This window comes from Balaenoptera musculus, chromosome 4 (assembly GCF_009873245.2).
Source record: "Balaenoptera musculus isolate JJ_BM4_2016_0621 chromosome 4, mBalMus1.pri.v3, whole genome shotgun sequence".
Taxonomy (NCBI): Eukaryota; Metazoa; Chordata; class Mammalia; order Artiodactyla; family Balaenopteridae; genus Balaenoptera; species Balaenoptera musculus.
Window position 1 is genome coordinate 57,785,543 of NC_045788.1, and position 22,551 is coordinate 57,808,093.

At 37.3% G+C, this 22,551-nt stretch overlaps 1 protein-coding gene across 7 annotated transcripts in view; it reads right to left on the reverse strand.

Moving 5' to 3' along the window:
- Nucleotides 1-22,551, reverse strand: part of PEX5L (peroxisomal biogenesis factor 5 like) — a 247,406-nt gene that overhangs the window by 114,912 nt on the left and 109,943 nt on the right. Inside the window, exon 1 of one of the 7 annotated variants that reach the window (XM_036851575.1) lies at nt 5,130-5,209. The exons of the other annotated variants lie outside the window; for them this stretch is intronic. The gene's annotated coding sequence lies outside the window, so the exon portion shown is untranslated. Of the gene's footprint in view, nt 1-5,129; nt 5,210-22,551 lie in introns of those variants that run through there. 7 annotated transcript variants of the gene reach the window in all.

Below are 22,551 nucleotides of genomic sequence, written 5' to 3' on the forward strand. Positions count from 1 at the left end.
GGATAGAATTACATTATTATCTTTGGTTTGCACAGGGCTTTAAGTATTTAAAAGGTAGGTTGACTCTAAGAAGCAGAACATTGTCCATTTTTTCAGGCATTGCCTTTCTAAAATGTAATGAGTGGCAGCTTTTATTTATGGGAAGAAAAACTTTCTGTATACTTACTACATTTAAAAATGTGTGAATCTCTTTACAATGCTGAAAATTTGTTTCTTTGGTTTGTAACTTAAGAACTAGCATTATTGAATGATAATGTGTTATTTCTATGATAGAAAATCAACTATTAGAGATTTTATTCAGCAGATATAACAGTGGTAATTTTCTTTTGTGTTCTGAAAAGTTTCTATGGGCACAATCCTTAGATTAACTGAATTCTGGAAGAATAAAGGGCAACAGTGATTCACTGCATACAAATTGGGGTGCATAATGATCCCAGGTTTTTCCTTTAATGAAGCAATGTCATCTTCCTAAAATAGAGATACATACAGTTCTGAATTCTGGGAAAAGATTTATGGCACTCAAACTGACATTTTTTCAAAATATAAAAATTATTTGGCTAAAACATTACATACTGTAAGCTCAGTATACCTTTATAAGCTACCCTCATCAACAGACTATATATAGTTTAACAAATATTTTTGCAGCTTATTTTTTTCAAAAGAGCAAAATCATTTGTGAAGAATTCTTTCCATGCTCCAAGAGGTTTAATAATATAGCAATAAACAAAGTGGCATGCTTATATTTAAATTCCTAATATATTTTAAAAAACATATCTAATGTTACAAGGTAAAATTTAAAAAATAATGATTCAGACTCTTTTCTTGGGCTAAGAAAAAAAATATCAATTGATAAGCATCTCAAAAAATTTCAGGTCAATATTTCAGTATACCATTTATTTGAAATGCTACCAATCTATAAACTATGTATAGGTATTTTTCACATGTGCAACTATAATAGCTAGAATTAGCAACGGACATGCCATTTCACTAAAACAAAAACAAAAGAAAACAAAAATTAGTCCTTTCATGCTGAACTCTAGAACAAAGCAGTGGTCAGCTAGAAAGGATGTATAATAAACACATGCGGTGCTTTTTATTTCTTGCAGAAAAACCCACCAAAGCCAGGGTCAGGTCACTTTTTTGAAGACAGTGCCACTTTTTCTTCAAGGTTACACCTACTACCTGAAAAGAGTCATGACACCCAGGTTAGTGCCTGCTAGCAACTTTTTTGCTTTATAGCCTTTTGGCTTTTGAGTTATTACCCCATGAGCCTCACTGTTTCACAAGTGTGGTATAGTCCGAGAACTGAGCAGGAAGGTCGGTCACGTGACATCTCCATGGTATCTAAAACCACTGCCAAATCACATGAATGCACTCATATATCAAACCAAGATTTCCCCCAGATTGTATTGCCACCTCCACCTGGTACCTTAAAATCAAGCTGTGTCATTTCTGACTTGTCCATTTATCTTGTGGGATAATGCTTCTAGAATTCAGAACCTGTCTGATAATTGAGTTCGCAATTCATGAAACTATACAACTTGGCTTATCAGCAGCTCTGCAGGGCTGACAGTAATACAACTGTGCAGGTTTTTTTTTTTTTTTAATTCAGTGTCTTAAAACATTGTAAGAAATATATACACATAATTATCCACAGTTCAAGCTCAATTTTCTAAATAGAACTACACCATAAGGTCAATATTAATCTATTATTTGAAACATCATGAAGACAGCAAAAAGGAAATATACACTGACTACACACTCAAGCAAATAAATGGATTTAGATTACATTAAACCGGTATGCTTCTAAATACGTCATTCTAGCCACAAGAGAATAGTGAAACTTTACAAGTTGATTATCACATTATGACACCCTCTAGCAATTATTTCAGCCTATTTCTTTCCAAATAATACTTCAAAATCACCTTTTACCACTTCCTTATTGAATCTCTTGAGATATTTTTGACTGTTTAGAAAACAGTATCAGCATAAAGGGAAACCTCTCTTTTTTTGTGATTTGCTGTAGAAAATTCTTTGATTTTAAAAAAATTTCTTTTATCATTTTGTTTCTTCACAAATGAAATATATAAAATAGTAGCTTTTCTAACAAATAATAATTCTTGAGAATAATCTTTTTAACTAATTTCTATTATAACACCAGGCATAAATGCATGAAACACAGACTGTAGCAAGTGACACTAACATTTATTAAGAAAACTCAATTTTGGCCCACTTCTTCTTCTTCTTCTTCTTTTTAAAATATAGAACATAAGAAACAGAGTAGAAAATATTGGAAGTCACAGGATCTTCTCAGGCTGGATACCAGGCTGTGAAGCTATGAGGTATCCTCAGATGAGAAGGTGTGGGCTCTAGGCCTGGCTCACGGGGAAGGGATCTAACCTATTTAGAGAAGTTACTGTGTGCTGAGCACTCTGCTGGGTGTTTTGCATGTTTTTACTTGTTTGATCTCATGAGAGCCCTGTGGCGTAGGCATTACTGTCTTTGCTAGACATTTTTGGGCTTTGAGGCTCAGAGATGGTGTGATTTGGCCAAGGCCTCAAAGCTAAGCCCGGATGGGAACCAGACCCACTTCCCAGCCTGTGTGCTTCCTTCTCTACCACACTGTTCTCTCTCCATCCAGCTTTGTTAGGGGTGGGAGGGCTCTTCCACTCTGCCCTCATCAACTGCCCTAAGTGCAGGGTTTCCAATGGTATCACCCAAGTCTGGGGCAGCAACTACTTCTCAGTATAATTGCACAGTATGGATCTAAGCAGATATTTTGGAGAAATATTTTCTTTAGTCTGCAGTGGTCAGTAAGAATCAGCCATCCGTAACTTCACTCATGAGCACATTTCTAACAAAATGTTTTCGTTTCTCCTATCTTATTAGAAAATGAACCTAACATTTCACATATACACAATTTTTTCTGTTTTGTAAATCTTAATAGGCTTATAAGCTTTAGCATCTCTACAATTATTATTAAATGCTAACTCAATGCCATGAAATGCCATCTTCACTAGGATTTTCCTGAGATCTATCTTGGACACATGAAATAAAATAAGTAATTTCAGAGTAACACAGTCCATTTGTAAGCAATTTTCTAGTTGCATATTCTATTACTGCTACTATGGAGTGTGTAACTTAAAAATTATTTTTAGCATTCTTAATCTGTGGACAATAATACAGAGGCTCTTTATCAAAGATATTAAACAGAAGAAACGGAGATATATTAAATTAGGGGAAGAGTAAAAGACTACAATACCGGACATCTCTGCTAACCCTAAATTAGCTAATATATGAATTTAAATAACAGTCTTCCTTTTGTTCTGATTGTAAAATTAATATATGCTATTGCCAAAAATTGAGAAAAAACAGAAACAAGAAAGTTAAAATAGCAACCCTAACATTTTCATGCATTTTCCCCCCAAATTTTATATTTACAATATTGGAGATTAAACAGGTTTTTTTAGGATGACTGTTCTAAGGATAGACAAACTACAATCAAGTTTACAAATGTGAATGTATTGAATATATTTCTTCATACATACATACATGTAAGCAAGTACCTGCCATTTAGATCATTTTAGCAACACTGTTTGAAATGAAATGATATTCAGTATTGCATATGCTGAAAAATTATATATCTCATAAATTCCAGACCCTGGACTTAACATGCACCTGTGGGAAACTGGCCACAAAAAGGCTAATTTCTGATGGCTATTCTTGTCTCTCATGTGCAGAGCCAGGATAACCTTCTTTTACTTGGGAAGGTAAATGTCATGATAAGTGTTATGCTCTCTTCAAACTTCTCTTTCAACATGGGAAAACGTCAGATCAATGTTCCATGAATGGTGGCGATCTTTGCCTACCATATTATGTCTTCTCCTAGTTGTGTGTTCCTGTAGATTTCTTCCAACATAGAGTAGGGTTCAAACCATGCTGGTTCTATCACAGTAACATTTAACTCAACCCCACCCCCAACAGAATGTTTTGTAAATTTTAAAGGTGGTACAAATAGAACTAAATCTGAGCATACTGGTCAATCCTTGGTTCTAAACATCCTGAAGGAAGCACAGATCTAGATGTAAACAATTGGGAAGCATGGATGGAATGCTCTCTTTTCTTAACTAGCAATTCATATGAGGAATTGAAAAATCATTATGAATTCACCACTGGTTCAGTGATCTGTTTATAGCTGGAAATAATATGATTACTGATTCCTTAATAAGGGTAGTCAAGTTGCAGTAAGGAAATTGATGCCTCTAGTTAAAATAATGACACACGGCATTTAAAAGGAAGACATCTAGTTGATTTGTTGATTCTCCATATCTTTCTCTCTTACTTTTTTTTTTTTCCCCCTCCAGCATTGTTTTTCCCAGATGACTCTCCAAACCATCACCTTTGCAATGAAGTCTTCTGAGGTGAATGAGGACTGATTCTAATTACATTCTACTATATAACTCCTATGCCCTCGGTTCGTGTTATGTGCTATTTGGCACTTTTTGTTGTGTGTGGTGTATGTGTATGTGGTGATGGGAGAGTCGTGGATAACAATCTCTTTAATTCTAAACCTCCACACATGAAAGTCGCTGGGATTCCACGCCCCCCGCATGCACACTCACTGTCCTTGGCCTGAATGATTAGTGTAGGGGCTCGTTATGACTTTTATAGGCCCTCAAACATTTGCCTTCATGGGCCCCTTCCTCCATAAATAAAAAAGGTAGAAGAATGTATTTTATGACTAAGCTGTATCAAGAAAAATATAATCCAGACTGAATTTATTATTACACATTCATTATTATAATAGTCATTTTGGGGGTTCTGATTTTAAGAAAGATATAATTAAAACATTTTTATGGGTCCTTAAGAGTATCTTGGGCCCTCTGAACTATGTCCACTGTGCTGGTGCATAAGGTGACCCTGGGTTTGTGTCTTCTCCATAGTCAGTGTGGTGTCCCTGGGGCTGCTCTCTCTCTCACCTCTGGGTAGTCCATTTCGGCGGCAGCTGCTTCCATCACCTCCTCAGCACCTCCACAGCAGCTGTTCCTGCCCTAACAGGCCCCCTTACCACCAATGCTGCTCTTACTATTTTTGTTCGCATTCAGGGTGTCTCCCCTAACAGTACTCACCAATCATAATAGGTGCCCAATCAGTAGCTTTCATCTTGTAGTTCTTAAAACACCCTCAGAAAACCTGGAACATTTAGGCCTGAAGCAGAAAACACTGGTGTGTAAAACTGATGTGACTCTTAAAATGTGGTCTCTCCCTCAGAAAATAGGCCTAAGCACTTTAGTCTCTCCTGTCTCAGGGTGTGTTCTTGACCATCCAGGAGCACTCTTGAGGAAGTTGAGTCCACCTCTATCTCTACTTTTATTTTAAAAAAATCAGCCTTCAATGACCAGAGTCACCAACTGGTCCCAAAGCACTCCTTGTCATTTTTTCTAATTTCACAGCGGGTCACTTGAGGAACAGGATTGCCCATACCCCAAATTCCTGAGTTGTGCATGGAGATTAAGCTCCTCCCAGGGACCTTGTTATAATCCTTTATTTTGTAAAATGTTCTGTGACTGTCTCATCAATGAAACTACCTTGTGCGAGCAAAGATTATGCTTGATTCTTTTGAACTACTTCGCATTCTTTGGTATAGTGATAGACACTCAAGTTCACTCAGTAAATACAAGTAACTACTAAATACTTTTTTCACGTGAAGGTACTGAAATCATGTAATATGGCCAACTCTGACAGAAGGTGATTTTGAATTACATAAAAAGTCTTAGACATTTAAAGAAATGAAATAGTTTCAAAATAAAAATAAAATCTAAATAAAATTTCATTAAAATTTACAAAATGTTACCAAGTAAAGATGCTTAAAATTGGCTTTGAAGGACAGATAAGACTTCTTTTTAATTAACAAGATCCATTTGTCCACAATTTACCATTTGTTTGTTCTCTGGAGAAGGTTAAACATTCCCCATCTCACTCCCACCTTGTCCCCCAGGCATATTTACTCTGTTTGCTTAGCAAGCTTTCCTGACAAAGGGTCAAAGTCACATCACTCAGTGTTCACTCATCTATAACCAGTTCTCAATTAGTGAAGTTTTACTATCAGGCTTACTCTGATTAACGTGGCTTTAAATTACTTGGAACCTATTTTGCCTTAATATTGAGTTTCTCTATTATGCACCTGGAAACAACTTTTGCTACCTAAAATGGTCTGGTTTAAAAAAATTGTTTTCTTTTGACCTTGTTTGGCTTATGCTGAGGATGACATAAATAATACATATTCAATAATTAAGAAGTAACATTTAATTTCTGGTATGATATGTTTTCCTTTCCTGTATGATAAATCCCAAATTTGTTATTTATATTTATATAAATATATTTATGTTTGAGAGGCCTTTGATGATTGTGTGAAATATGTAACCAAAAAAATGCAATGGTAATTAGAGGGTTACTTTTGTTTTTTTCAATTCCTTGTTAAATACCTCAGATGATTTGCAAAACAGGCATTTGGGGGAGGGGGGTTATTTTTAAGCAAAAGGAAAAAGACTGAAAACACAAAGTTCTAAAGATTACTTTGTTATTTTTTTTCTTTTCAAAAAATATCCTCCCAAATACAAATACTCCAGACTACTTGTATCTTACTTGCACAAATGGATACGTATCCAACACTCAAGAGAAAGTAAGGTGTTATGAGAATCATTCATCACCAGCATAAATAGTTGCTGAAATTCTGCTGAATCAGTGGTGTTTGGGGCATAGGGAGAGGTGAGACATGGCCTCTCTCTGGGAGGGGTTAGGAGAAGAGGTATTGAGGTCTGGTTTCTAAGTGCTTGAAATTAGCCAAGGTGGTATAGTACACAAGATAGTAAAATGTGGAAGGAAAGTGGTGTGGAAACTTGGGAGGAACCATGTACAAAAAATCAGTTTCTTTATCACTCCCGTCTTTTCCACATATTCTTGATTGGAAAGTTTTGCAAAGAAAATATAATAAATAAGAATCCCTGTAGATAAATATGTGGTTAAGACAATGAACCAGTTCCCTTGAATTGATTTGATTACCTGTGAAACTCTTTTTCTTATCGGTGATTAGATGCATCCCCCAACGTCTTGCCCCTAGTAAGTAAAATCTATTTACCAAGTAAAAAAAACAAAGAAGAAAGAATTCCATCCCCCTACCAAATTGGAGGCCTTTCAACATTGACTATTGTTATCTTAGAGCAAAGAAATTGAATCCCACCTCTTTTAAAAAATAGATGTAAAGACCATGTGGTAAATATATTGTTACCAAATTTTTGAATTTGAGATGGTAAATTTATGCAGATGTCATAAGGTAGAATTCCACTGTGTCCACTTTCTTTCTAGAGGAGGGCTAGTAACTAGTGAACTTGAATTCCCCTTTATGAATGTTTCAGGCAAACTCTATTCCTAATTTATGAATAAGCGCTGTGGACTTGGAGTCTGACTACTCAGTAGCCTTCTTTGTATCTTTCCTCATTTTCTGGCAGGTGCAAGTTTTTTACCAGCTTGTTCTCCAGTCACCAAATGCTCCAGTTTTGTTGATGTAACTTAGGAAAACAAAATTACAGAAACTAGGCTAAATTCACAAGCTACTAGCCAAAAAGTTCTCAGCTAAGGTACTCCACCTGCCTGACTTCCCTGAAACAGTTCTAAGAGAGAAGCTGAGGCTTTGGGCATTTCTATTCTAAAATTCTGGATCAGACTCTGGCACCTCTGCTTATCTTGATAGTCCTCTGGGGGGTCATCGGCAGTGTGTGAGTTGTCTCCTCCCTCATGCCTTCTGGTTCCTTAAAAGGATGAACAGGGGCTTCCCTGGTGGCGCAGTGGTTGAGAGTCTGCCTGCCAGTGCAGGGGACACGGGTTCGAGCCCTGGTCTGGGAAGATCCCACGTGCCGCGGAGCAACTGGGCCCATGAGCCACAACTACTGAGCCTGCGCGTCTGGAGCCTGTGCTCCGCAACAAGAGAGGCCGCGATGGTGAGAGGCCCGCGCACCGCGATGAAGAGTGGCCCCCGCTTGCCCCAACTAGAGAAAGCCCTTGCACAGAAACGAAGACCCAACACAGCCATAAATAAATAAATAAATAAGTTAATTTAAAAAAAAAAAAAAAAAAGGATGAACAGTCTTTCTCACTCTGGGGAGCGAAGTTAGGGAAAGTATGGAGAGACACCGGAGTGATGAGCCCCAGTCACTGTGTGGCCATGGGATTAACAGCTAATGGAGCCGGGGTAGCCTCCATGGTCAGCGGAAGGGAAAGAAGGATTGCATGGTGTGGCACGCTGGCACAAACACCACGACTGGAGTCAGAAGACCGGAGTTTCAAATCCCAGCTCTTCTATAAATTATTCTCTCTAAGGCTTCATTTTACCTTCTGAAAATAGGATAGAAATACTATATTTCTACTTCATACATTTATGAGAATTAAGTATATGTGAAAGCACTTCCACAACACCTGGCACATGGTAGTGACTCAATAAATATTAATTGACTCTGAATGGTTACTGCTGAACTCATGGACTCTGTGGGCTAAGTGTCCTTATGAAGTAGGTAGCAAAAGATACAATATTATGTTTGTGAGATTCATCCATGGAGTAAGTAGCAATAGTTATTACATTCTATCCACTGTATAGTATTTCATCATCTGAATACACCACAATTTATCCATTAAACCGTTGATGGACATTTGGGTTGTTTCTAGCTTTTGGTTATTACAGAAACCACCGTAATGAACTTGAGTTTAGAAGCCATATGGAATGTAAGAGGAGCAATAGGTATGAGAGCAGTAAAGAGATTTCAATAACAGCAACAGAGGCAGAGAATAGTCACAGTATGGATAGGAGACCAGGTTTGGGATGACCTAAATCAAAACCATATGACCTAGCAATCCCACTACTGGGCGTATACCCTGAGAAAACCATAATTCAAAAAGAGTCATGTACCACAATGTTCATTGCAGCTCTATTTACAATAGCCAGGACATGGAAGCAACCTAAGTGTCCATTGACAGATGAATGGATAAAGAAGATGTGGCACATATATACAATGGAATATTACTCAGCCATAAAAAGAAACGAAATTGAGTTATTTGTAGTGAGGTGGATGGACCTAGAGTCTGTCATACAGAGTGAAGTAAGTCAGAAAGAGAAAAACAAATACTGTATGCTAACACATATATATGGAATCTAAAAAAAATAATGGCTCTGAAAAACCTAGGGGCAGGACGGGAATAAAGACGCAGACATAGAGAATGGACTTGAGGACAAGGGGAGGGGGAAGGGTAAGCTGGGAGGAAGTGAGAGAGTGGCATGGACTTATATACACTACTAAATGTAAAATAGATAGCTATATAGATAGTGGGATGCAGCCGCATAGCACAGGGAGATCAGCTCGGTGCTTTGTGACCACCTAGAGGGGTGGGATAGGGAGGGTGGGAGGGAGACACAAGACGGAGGAGATATGGGGATATATGTATATGTATAGCTGATTCACTTTGTTATAAAGCAGAAACTAACACACCATTGTAAAGCAATTATACACCAATAAAGATGTTAAAAAAAAAAAAAGACTTATAAGGCAGAGAAATCAAGGCTCCGAAGCAAGGCCAGGATGCTGAATCTAGCCACTAGGGATAATGAGAAACCAGTTTCTAATGAGCTGAAATTAGGAACTGTTATGGTCTGAATTGTGTCTCGTCAAAATTCATATATTGAAGGCCTAACACCCAGTAGCTCAGAATGTGACTGTATTTGGAGGTAGGGTCTTTATTAAGGTGGTAATTAAGTTAAAATGAAGTATTAGGGTGGGCCCTAATTCAATATGACATCTTATAAGAAGAGGAAATTAGGACATAGAAGGAAGACTATGTGAAGGCATGAGAAGACAGCCATCTATAAGCTAAGGAGAGAGGCTTCAAAAGAAGCCAATCCTTCTGACACCTTGATCTCAGAATTCTAGTCTCCAAAACTGTGAGCAAATAAGTTTCTGTAGTTTAAGCCACTCAGCTTGTGGCACTGTGTTACGGACACCCTAGTAAACTAATACAATAATTAAAAAACTACCCATGATTACAAAGTAATCTTACTTTCGTACTTCAATAAATTGTTTAGAAACATCCAAAGACAATTCAGTTACAGGTCTATTTTAAGCCTTCTCAGTTAATTCTTTTTGTGATTTCTAATCTGATCAAAAGGACTTTGTGGATATTGAAAACTATAAATTTTGAACCCAGGTGGCCAAAATTGGCCACTATGGTGATATCCCATCAGGGACTATGACCTACTTGTCAGGGAGTGTTACCTAAAAGAAATTCAAATGAAGATTGTGCGTGGAGTGGTCAGCCAGTGCCAACAGGAGCTGTGTGTTGGTTCCCAAACTTGAATAGAGATTTTAGCGACAACATGTAAAAGTGAGAACTCAATATACACTAATAATTTTAAAAACCAGCAAAATCCTATTAGCTGAGTAAATTATTTTCCATATGTATTTGGGTGTCTACAGTATCTGAAAGAACTATTTATTATTTTGAAAGAGTAATTTGATAAGGCTACCCTATAATGAAATGTAAAAGCTAATGGACTTCCCCTAACAATAGAAAAACAAGGCAAATGTGGATCTGGCCCATTCAGGTAGCAGTTGCAAAACTCCAAGGTACCATGAGATTGCTGATGAATTCACAGACTGTGTTATGTGCTCTAGGGTTGACAATGGTAGGGCCCTAATATGGTAGGGCCATATTAGGAAATCTATTCAACCAAAGTTATATAATCACAATAAAAAAGATGACCTTCAACTTTCAAAGTCTAAGAAAGGCTTCAACAATAGAAGACCTTAAGAGTGTTAAAACATTTCTAGCAGTTCTAAAAGTATATATTTCTACTAATGAGTTCACTGGTTTGTCTGATGAATTACAAATTGACACCACATTCATATCTTGTTCCTAAATTCTGAAGGATTAGAACAGTTTGGTGGACCGTTGAGTTCATGGAGGTGTTGAGTCATTTCTACACCCTACTTTAGGCAGATTGCCTATATCGCCTATACTGGAAATATGTCTTTAATCTATGTCCCAAGTCACTACAGGCAAAAGAGTGATTTGATAATATTAATTTTAAATTGCCTACGAAGTTTTTCTCAATCTCCTAAAGATGGATTCTCTGCTCTCCCTTACATTTTCTTCCTCCTGAATGTCAGATATATATCAAAATAGATTAAGTTAACATTTAAAAGAGATTTGGCCTGAACTTACTTCAACCTACTAAATAAAACATTATGATCTATTAGTTTCAAAGATAAAAGCAACTACATGATAGTGATATTTCATTAGACAGATTGAAATTGATTCTAATTCTAGATAGATGTTATGTGTATAGAAAAAAATTAATTTCTTTAAGATCCTAGTTTTTCCCACATCAACATATACCAGAGTTTATTAAGCTTTTAAAAGGTTCCCAGAAAGTATAAAAGGTCTTAGATTCTCCACTTAGGCTATTCCTCTAAACACTAAATTGAAGAAAGCTCAAAATGGTTTAAATCTATCAAAATTTGTCTGAAAATTTACCATCACTCTTCCCTCCTCCACAGATTAACAATATCACACTATTTCCTTTTAGCCACTTATAATCTGTTCAGTTATAGTAAAAACAAAAACCTAATTAACCAGTATCCTCAATTAATTTTTCCAGAAAATGTCATGTTTAGAAGAAAAAATTAATTTACAAACAACCTCATTTGAAGGATACTAAAGATTCCAAGTTATGCCCCACAGTCAGTATATATTCAGCCCATCTCTGACAATTACATCTGGGTACCACTCAGTAAGGAAAGATGCACTGAGAAATAGCCCTGAGGACAGTAATATCTCCATTCTTCAAAGAAAGAATTAGGTATAGTGTTATTGTACTTAGTAATACAGAAAGAAGCATTAATACATTTTAGAAAGATCTGCCACTAAAAAAGTTTTTTTTCCCCTTTTGGTCAATCTTGATGCAATGAAAAATTTCAATTAATAACAACACTCAAATAGCTCTGAGTGTTCTGGTTAATTGAAACCTTGTAATATTTCACTAGACTCAAAAACACAAAGACTTCTTTTTAACTTCTTATACTTAAACACGCTTTTCCTCAAATGTCAGCACCAAAGTAATAGAAGATCAGTTATTTTAAAGGCTTACTTCCTGTTTTTTTCCCTTAGTCCATCACAGATCACAGTTGCTTTTAGTTGTGACACATACATGTACGTCATATATGTTCTGTCATACCTAAATATATATATTATATATGTTATCTATTACTATATCTATATCTATATCATGGCTAACTTATGCAACTGAATAAAAATGTTAGATTCATTTTCTAGTCTTATTTCCATCTACAATAAACATTTGTTGCAAATGTCTTTTAAGAGATTTTAAATTTCAGTAAAAATATAACATACTTTGCTGCAGAACTTGTATATTAAAGTCATCAAAATTTAGAAATTCCAGAAATATTTTTTTCTGCTTGACCTTTCCAACAACTTAAAAAAATTTTTTTCAGTAGGCTTAGAGTTAAGCTGACATTTTCTTTGAAAAGTGAGAATGAAGCTGTTTGCATTTTTACTCTCATTTAAAAAAAAAACGCTTATTTTCTTAGAGAAGATTTAATTGGAAATAGAAATGTGCTTCTTGACTTTGGATATTTTAATATCATAGTGGTTTCAGTTACGACAACAATAATACAAACTATGTCACAGTAAACAAAGAAAGTGATAGTTTTTGAAAGAATTTAACTTGGATTTCTCTATTATGGAACTTATTGTCTATTTAGGTCTCTTTTAACTAGTATTGTATAATTTTACTCATTTATTTGTTTTAGTTTAAATTCTGTGAAGGTTTATAGTTTATTTAAAAATCATATCATACCATGTCAATATTTTTATCTTTTTCCCCTTCTCCAAAATGAACAATGAAATTAGGTACTTCATACGCTGGGATCTTTTATGAATGTGGTTTCCCTCTATATGATATTTGTGACTGCAGAGGCAAGAGCAAGAGTTGACAAAAATACACAGACTGGATCTTTCATTTGATTAGCCTGGGTTTCAGAAAGTTGATGTCTCAAGTGCAAACGTGGTTCAGAATGTCAATCTTCCTACAGGGCATCAAATTTCAACAGAGGACAGTCCAAATTGTAAGAGTTGCCTGGCATCATGAACGTTCTTGAGAGAAGGGGCTCTTTGTGACTCTGTCCCTCCTTGGGTCTGCAGGATCCTCTTCCATCACTTCCTCTCCTGCAGCTCCCTTCTTACCAGCTCTTCTGCACCACTCCCCACGCCAGTGAAGGCTGTATGGATGCAAGTTTCTGCATCTCTGCAGAGACTGTTTTCTTCACTTGGAATTTCCATCTCTTCATCTCTACCTGTTGAATTCCATGTATTCTTCCAGATCCTGTTCAATGATGATTTTTTCTTTCGTTGAAGTCTAGACTTTGATCTCCCTGAAGCTGGACACTGAGTCTCATATTCTGCATTGTGTTGCCACAAGCGCAGTGTCTTGTGGGTAGAGGGGTGCTAAATGAAGGTTCGTTGAGTGAATGAATGAATGAAGGCATGGGTAGATGGATAGATGATATATAGTCCTATCTGCCTAAGACTTCTTGAGGTTTCTCCTAAACCTGGGTTACAGAAGTATGACACTACCTCCTTCACATACCCCTCCACCACTAAGCAGAAACTGGAAATTTTGGCTTCTGGCTAAGAATTTAATGGCATCCTTACCCGTGATAATTAAAAACCCTTTGATCTCACTGTAGTAGCCAAGGCAAAGGCTATTATGAGTATATGGTTCATCCATGGGCTCTTTTCATATTTTCTGCAAATCCCTTTGTGGAGGTGGTGGAAATCACATTTACTTTGGATTAAAACATAGTAGGAATTTGAAATAGGGAGAAAGGAGTGAAAGAAGATTGTCTAAAAAAACTCTGCATAACTAAAAAAAAAATTTGGTGGCAATTTAGTTCTCTCTTCTACCTCCTTCCCCTTCAAGTTACATCCCCAAACTTCCAGTGATATCTGCTGGAGACCCAGATACCTTCTGTAAGATGCAACTTTTTTGCTTGTAATTGAGGAATAGATGTTCCACATTCATACTGACAAGGTGTGGAAGAAGGAGAGAAAACAGAGAAGTGACTTGTACGCTTTGCTTTGTACCACATATGAAGAGCCCAGAACAGTGCCTGACACAGAGTAGGTTGAATGAATTTTTAAAAATCCCTCTGATAAAGCAGGAGCAGGAGCTCAGAGCCAGAACACTTAGTATCCCCCCAATTTGCAGAAATCTTGTGAAGTGGTGCTGGGATGGAGAGGCACTGAATTTCATAGTGCAGGAGTGCTTTGAGTCAATCTTATTTTGATCCTAAGATTCAGGGAGACCCAACTGGCATAGAGGTTATATAAAATTAAAGAGAAGAAACTATAACTTTAATCAAGGCTGCCTTAAGGAAGGACTAGTACATTCTTGTTCAGTGATATTGAAACCAACACAAATTAACTTAGTGCTGAGAGATATGCAGAGAAGTCCCCTAGTTTTTGAAGATTATTGGAAAAAGTTGAAAATTGGAATGTTTTTATGTGGAAATATAGTGATTATGTGTTCTGCCTCGAGGAGGGTAGAAAGCATTTTCTGACTTTCTGAGTTAAACAATTTCCTGAACAATATGAGAATGAAGGAGACACAGGGAGAGTGTTATAGAGTCACCTCTGGAGAAGATGGCTGTGTGCATTAGATGTGCTCTTCACTTTGATGCCTCCAAAAATAAAACAGTTCTTTACTTGATGTTTAACAATGAACACAGCAATTTCTACTTCTTGGGAAACTCTTCAGAACTATAAACTTATTTGAAGAGTGTCATGGTCCAGAGAAGAGATGAACATCAGAGCATCTAGCTAATTAAAATAACTATCAAAATGGTATTAAGCGTGTTATAGTTTCCAGTTGAATTCTCACAAACACTTCTTTGAAGTGGATATGATTATACCCTCATTTTAGAGAAGAGGTACTTGAAGCTCAGAAAGAATAACTTGCCCAAAGACAGGTACCTAGTAATAGTAGTAGTAGTAATAATAGTAATCACTTTTTGAGCATCTAAAATGTACCAGGCACTGTGCTGAATACTTTACATATATTTCAACAGTACCTAGGTCACAACAACTCTTTGAGGTGTATACTTTTATTATACCCATTGTACAGATGAAGAAACTGAGACAAAGAGAGGTAAGCAGAAAGAGCTAGTCAGTGTCAGAGCTGGGACAGCAGCCCAGAGTCTGACCTCAGGGTCTGTATTTTTAACTACTATGTTTTATTGTCTCTCATTAAAGCTGTGATCAGAAGTCAAGTCTGTCTAATACTGGGGCCACACTCTTAGCCGTGCCCCTCTACTACCACTAGGTTCCACTTAGTGGTACTTCAGAATTTCCTTTGCAGTTTATTTCCTCCTTGGGCAGAAGTAGCCATATGTGGACAATTTCCTGTTGTTAAACAGGCCACACAGCTGGTGGAAGGGTGAGTGCCAGGATTTGGGTACAGGCACATCCGACCCCCAAGCCCGTGCCCTTTCTTCCATACTGCGCTGGATGCCTTGACAGGAAAAGCCCTGAAGTCACCATGGCACAGCAGCTTATGAGTGTTATTGAACGGATTCATTAGTAAAAGTTCCTTTCTACCTCCCTCTGGACCAACAGGCAGAAAGCCTAGGTTTAAATCCCAGCACTCCCACTTATGAGGGTGTCACTTTGGGTAAAGTTGCCTTTCTGAGCTTCTCCGCTCTCATCTGTTAAAATGGGAATAATGATACCCACTTCACAGTGCTGTGCGAAAGAACTCAGCAAAGGGAGTGAACAGTGTGGGCGTTTGATAGACATTAGTTTCCTTTTTTTTTTTTCTTCCTTGCTCTTTTGTCTCATCTCTCTCTACTCTTGGGCAAAAGATATCACCATTTTTAAGTGATACAAGCACTATGCTACAATTGGCGTATATTTGTGTGTACTTCATGAGACATCCACAGATGGTAGAGAAGAAAAGGGGTCCTATGAAGTGAAAACATTTGAGAATTCTTTCAGTCTTCAAGTTCTACTGAATTCTCTTAACATACCATATATTTCAGGCCAGCTCAAGCCCAGCCGTGGGTTTGGAAGCACATTCCACAGATACCAGGACTTGATCAAGTACCATGTCATTCTATGTTCTTGTGACTTCACATCCATCTATCCTGGATTGTCTTTTGTGTACACCACAGTTACCAGCACAGAGGGAAAGGCAAGGTCAGGGAAGTAACAAGACACTCTGTCAAACTCTTTATGTTGAAGGTCAAATAGAGTTCTTAAAACAGCCCAGAAAAGTAGGTCCTAATGCTTCCTTTAATAATGCTGAAGGTTAAAGTGGCAAGGTGGGATTTAATCTGGGTTTGTTTAACAATGAAGCTGAAGAACTTCCACTATTACAGCAAGCCGCCTCCCTCTAGGTACGTGATAAGCATGAGCTAAACGGATATAGTTTTTAGCTCGTGAAAACCTTTCCCAGCCAGAACTACTCCTTGATAAGGGAGAGGTCTATTTTGGTGAGTGATTACAGGGATCCTTCACAGGCACTCTTGAGTCAACACTTGATGGAACTCAGGCTCTATGCTGCTTACATGTATAAATTACACGGTCAGCATTTAGGAGAATGTTTACTTCCTTTTGAGTAGTTTGTCTGCAAATAAGATAGGCTGCTACTGGGTGAGTAGTTTATGGTCAGGACATACGTGCATCGTATTTCTGTGATGAATGGGAAGATAAGCTTAGCAAGGGCTTTCACTCAACTACCTTTGAAATGAAAAAAGAAAAAAAAATGAAACAGCAAATAACTTCCTTAAAATAGTTAAGTGTAACTTCCTTAAAATATTTAAATGTTAGAATTGTTTGTCTTTCTTAGCTCTAGAGAGAGACCTGACAAGATGTCCATCAGAAAAAAGAATAAGGAACTACCCTTGTAGGTTCCCTGCTCCCAAATATATTCTCTGGAGCCAAAATATACTAAATAGGAAAGAGGGAGCACCAAGCTTCTGATCTGGGAAGAACCTCTATAATGGCTGTCTGTCATCTCTCTACTCCTAATCAGAACCAGTTCTCTCTCCTTCAGATGGCTCTTCTTTCTTAATCCTTTTCTTTTTAGAGGGAAACTCACTTACGCTTCCCCTTTCCCGTTTCAACTTCCTTTTGACTTAGGTTGGGTCCTTAATAGAATGAAATTTGTGTTTAAACATCCATTCCCTTATCTTTAACAGAGAACCTGAAACATCCATTTTTCTAAAGCAAAGCTTAAGTCACAAGCGTTTAGACAAAACATATCATGGTTTTATGTGGGAAAAGAGAAAGGCATTAATGGAGAACCTGTTATGGGACTGGTATACATTACATGTTTGATCTAATTTGTTTTTTAAATTTTATTTATTTATTTATTTATGGCTGTGTTGGGTCTTCGTTTCTGTGCGAGGGCTTTCTCTAGTTGTGGCAAGCGGGGACCACTCTTCATCGCGGTGCGCGGGCCTCTCACTATCGCGGCCTCTCTTGTTGCGGAGCACAAGCTCCAGATGCGCAGGCTCAGTAGTTGTGGCTCACGGGCCCAGTTGCTCCACGGCATGTGGGATCTTCCCAGACCAGGGCTCGAACCCGTGTCCCCTGCATTAGCAGGCAGATTCTTAACCACTGTGCCACCAGGGAAGCCCTGTTTGATCTAATTTAATCCTCACAAAAATCTTTCAAAATGAAGGTATTATTCTGCCCAAGTTTAATAAAAAGGAGACAGACTTGAAAGGGTTAAGTAATTTGCCCAAGATCATTGGGAGGCTATGTATCTATTTTCTAGAATGCCTTCATAAACTTTTCATGTCTTCACAAACGTAAGTTCCACGAGTACATTTTTGTTCACATTTCATGGTGAGCAAAACCACATCAGTTTTGTTCACCATGAAATCTCCATCACCTCAGAGAGTTCTTCACACTTAGTAGACGCTCAGAAAGTATTTTGGAATAAACTTATTTGCACCTTTCTATATAAACAGATATAAGTTAGCTTTCAAAATTAATAAAATTGAGAGAGAAAACACACAATATATGTACATAGACTCAGTGTTGCATAATATAGAGTCAAAAGTAAGTCTGGTACAAAAATGAATACCATGAGCTTCATTTTCCTAAGACACTTATTAGTAACTAGGAACACTGAATCCTAACCAGGTGCATAATTTCTAGTTTCTTTAAGACAGGAAACAAACCAGTTGCCCTGGACACGTACAGCTCTTCTAAAAAGAGATCTCTTCCCTCCTAGGGAATTCTACCCTAGGAGAGGGTACTAGATAATATAACAAGTAGTGTCTTAGAAATATCTTTAAGGGAGGCATGATAATGAATGCATTCTATTAGGTTGTTTCTCACTGTGTCTGTCCACATTGGCCAGTAGCACAACACTAGAGCATAATCCAACAAATGCCATCATGTCAATCGGATACGAGCTTAAGCAACTAGCAGAATGAAGACTTCTACTTATGATCTCAGTCTGCACTGGTGTTACTCAACTCTCTGATGCTGGCAACTCATATTTGAACTAAATTACAAATGTGTTCTGCTCAATTATTTGCTAAGAGTCCATCTAAAGTTTTTCCTGTCTATGCCCTCAATCTTTATGACTATTTTTCCAGTACTTCGAATCCCATGAAGTATCATCACAAGCACAATGGGAGTGAAGAGAGACATATGTGATCCAAGACTCTGAGAGGGATGACTCAGTCAGCATTCTCACCCTTGGTACACAAGGGTAGGAACAGCTACTGTGTCATCTGGAGCATGGCAATGAGCATAGTCACTGGTTCTTCCTGATATAGCTTGCTTGCAACCATCTGGGCCTCTAACATCCATTCACATTCAGGCACATCCCCTACTACTCCAACTCCTACATCTTTTGGCAGGAAATACCCACACAGCTGGACTGGATTCATAGGATGTTTTTATTTTTTGCCTCATTAAACTGTAACTTTCCTCAATCAACGTGTGTTTTCTTTATATTCTAGCCCAGAAATCATTTATCAGGAAGAAGCCATCTCAGAGAAGTGCTTCAGGAAAAGGTTTTGCAATGGGCAACAAAAGCATGTTGCTTCTGATTTATGGAGCATTCACACAATTCTTTCTCCTCTACTCCTTGCAATATACACGTATTTACTGTATATTCTGTAAAAAGTTCTCTCTGGAGCTGGCTAGGCAAGTTTGTAAATGCTGTGACTATGATTTGTTGCCTGTAAGATTATGGATTAGAGAGCAGTAAGTTAGCCAGTCAACAAATACTGCCAGGCACTGTACCAGGCTGAGGAGACAGTGGTAAACAAGACAGATGCGACCCTTGCAATTTAGAAGCAATGAGAGCTAGTATACAAATATCTTCAAGTGTGATAAATTCCATCAAGGAGAAGCACAAGGTGCTGTAAGAAGAGACAATAGCGGGCTGTAAGACAAATACCCTTTCTTTTATTTAGATGTGCCAGGATAATGTCTCCTCTTGCTTGTCCAGTGCTGCCTTTAGAATCTGAGAGCTTTCCTGCTTTGACTTCTTATATCATATCTGTTTGAAGGACAAAATATTCACTAAAACTATTTTAAGCTGGTGATCAGAATGCCATTCAACTAATTTAAAAATCTTCATTCATGTAGGAAGATCAACCTTGCCCTTTATGAAAAAGAATTCCATATTCATTTCATAGCAAAATTCAATTAGGAACTTTCATATATTGGTTATTTACTTTAAATTCTCTGTGAATTAGTCTGCTCAAAGACTTCAGGTGAATTCTTGATTACACCAATAAAGGGAAAATTGGCATAAATATTTATCCAGTGAGATTGGATTCATGTTCCTCCACAGAGCATTGGGAAAACTACCATTGGTAGGAGAGTAGCAGATTGCAGTGGTTCTCAAGTGCAGCACCTGCAACAGCAGCATCGGCATCTCCCGGGAACCTGTTAGAAATGCAAATTCTTGGACCCTACTCGCAACCTACTGAATCAGAAACTCTAGGGGTGGAGCCATTGAGCTGTGTTTTAACAAGCCCTCCAGGTGATTCTGGAGCGTGCTAAAGTTTGAAAACCAGTAGCATAGTGGTTAAGATCATGGGTTTGGAATCAGACAGATCTGGATTCCACTCCTAGTTCTACCACTTAGTAGCTGTGGGACTATAGATAACAACATCTTTAAGCCACCGTTTCCCTATCTGTACAATGGGCACAGTAATAATAGTGTTTAACTTGTAAGTTTGATGTAAGGATTAAAAGAAGCAATGCTTATAAAGTAGGCAAGCACAGTAAGTATTTAAAAAGTGTTGGCTGTTATTTTTAATAAAGTTTTAGCTGTTTTTCATCTATGTGACTGGACTAATGGGGTTATTGACCTTGTTTACGTGCAGGACAAGGTGGGGCTATATTTATTTCTAATCAGGTGACATCCTGTGCAAGTACACAGTGAATATCAAAACTATCATCAGAGCTATCAAAGTATTTCAAAGATATAGAAACTAAGGTATATAATTGAGAGATATCCTTTGGCCACCACACTGGGAGCATTGGGTACAGAAGCTTCTCTCATACTAGGAGGTTTTCACAGGCTTCAGTTTTATCTGGGGTAGGTCTGACCCAGACCCTATCAGAGCGACCTCGGTCTGGGACTCTGCAATGAAGTCTTCCTTGTTGCCTTAGCAGCTCAGCTGATACCTATCTCTTTAGAACACTTTCTCTGGACCTCTCCTATGGCACTGATCATTTCTGCCATGTATTATGTGTATTATAGGTAATTATGAGCATGCTGTTACTCCCCAACTAGATGTTACCTTCCTGAGACAGGGCCTAAATCTGAGTCATCTTCATGTATACACTGATGTGTATAAAATTGATGACTAATAAGAACCTGCACTATAAACAAACAAACAAACAAACAGAACAACTAATACTAAAGTTTCTTTGGGTTATTTGTATGGAAATATGTTAATATAAATGTTTCAGACATTACATGAAATTTCTAAAAATCTTATATGTTCTGGTATAATGTTATAAGTCATAATTCTAGTTATTACTTTAAAATGTATATCTTAGAAATAACTAAATTTCCTTGTCAATTGCATTATTATGAACTTTCATCAAATCTTTAACCATGGTCATTTTAAAGTCTTTTGTCATTTACAGACAGTTCTGGGTGTACTCTGATGCTTTTGCAAAAATGTTCCTATAAAAGGGTTTCATCTTCAAGGAATTCATGGAAAAGACTCTGACAAGTACAGGTTTCTGGTAACTGACTATATTGCTGAACTGAATGAATAAGCATTTTCAGAACTCTGATGGAAAACTGATGAATTCACAAAAGTGCTAACAAAAGATCAAGATGAAAAAAAAATTAATTACATGGGACTGAGTGAACTGATGAGGATGATTATAATTTTTGTGACTTTCTGATTGAATTAAAAAAAAAATCCCACAAGGACTCAGAGGCAAAAAATATACAAATCAATTTTCACTGCAAAGTAAAGAAGCTGTTACAGTGGAGGATTACTGGACTGAATGTCAATATTATGACATAGTACAAGTGTGTTTTGTGTTTGGTAATTGCAGTCATTGTTGCTTTTGCTATGGTTATCCATTTACAATGCTTGGTGTTAGTTTATTTATCTCTTGTAAAAATAAAATACAGTGTGTGTGTGAAAAAAAATAAAATAAAAAAACAAAAACAAAAAAACAAAACAAAACAAAACAAAAATCTGAGTCATCTTCATACTGCCCTCAGCATCTACCGTTATGCCTAGCCCCTGGGATGGGATCAATGTCTTTGGAATGAAAAAATGAGTAAATGAATGAGTGAACTAATGTTTCCAAACCTAAGTGCAAAAGCTGAAACAATGTACTTTGTCCTCTTACCACGGTAGACCGGCACTCACTGTAAGAAAAGAGACAAGCTGTCTTATCTTCCCCCAAAGTGAAATTTAATCCTTATTATCAGTTAGAAAGAAAATGGAAGCAAGTGGATTTTGTCTCCTAGACCCAGGTGGCAAATGCATATCCTGTTCTTATTAAGTACTTGTGATTTCAGGACAGTGATTCAGTCTCTTAGGACCATGGAAATATCCCCACCTGCAAAGAGGATCTTATTTCCTTGCTGCCTTATACTTTAAATATATTAAGAGGGTCAATAAAAAAAGTAGATTAATCTTTGTATTTTAGGATATAGTGCAGTACACTGCACATAGGAGGTGCTCAATCAATATTTATTAAATAAATGAATGAAAGAAAAAGGGCTGTAAAGCACTGAACTTGGCAGAGTAAGAAGAAAGCAATCAAGCAAATATAATAAGATGACTTATCACTTGCATCTTAGAAGCCAGACATTCTGGCTCTTTCTTAACTCAAGCTGGAAGACTCTGTGCAGAATCTGAGAAGGTAAGATTGGAAAGTGCAGTCGAGGGAAGAGTTCACATTAGACATTCATCTTCC